Here is a 202-nt window from a genome sequence, read left to right as displayed (position 1 = left end):
TTTTAAACCTTTTACATGGTCTGGAATGCTACAACTGAAAACAGAAAGAAATAGGACACACATTAAAAGGATAATAAGCAAAAATAACAAACACATTCTTACATGGGTTTATCCCTTAACAGAAGGGATAAGGTCGACATTCAGCCTCCCAACTAGTCAGCTAAGTCACAATGTGCCACACAAAGAAGTGGACATTTTAAGT

Source organism: Penaeus monodon, chromosome 23, assembly GCF_015228065.2.
Source record: "Penaeus monodon isolate SGIC_2016 chromosome 23, NSTDA_Pmon_1, whole genome shotgun sequence".
Classification (NCBI taxonomy): Eukaryota; Metazoa; Arthropoda; class Malacostraca; order Decapoda; family Penaeidae; genus Penaeus; species Penaeus monodon.
This window is presented reverse-complemented; position numbering follows the sequence as displayed.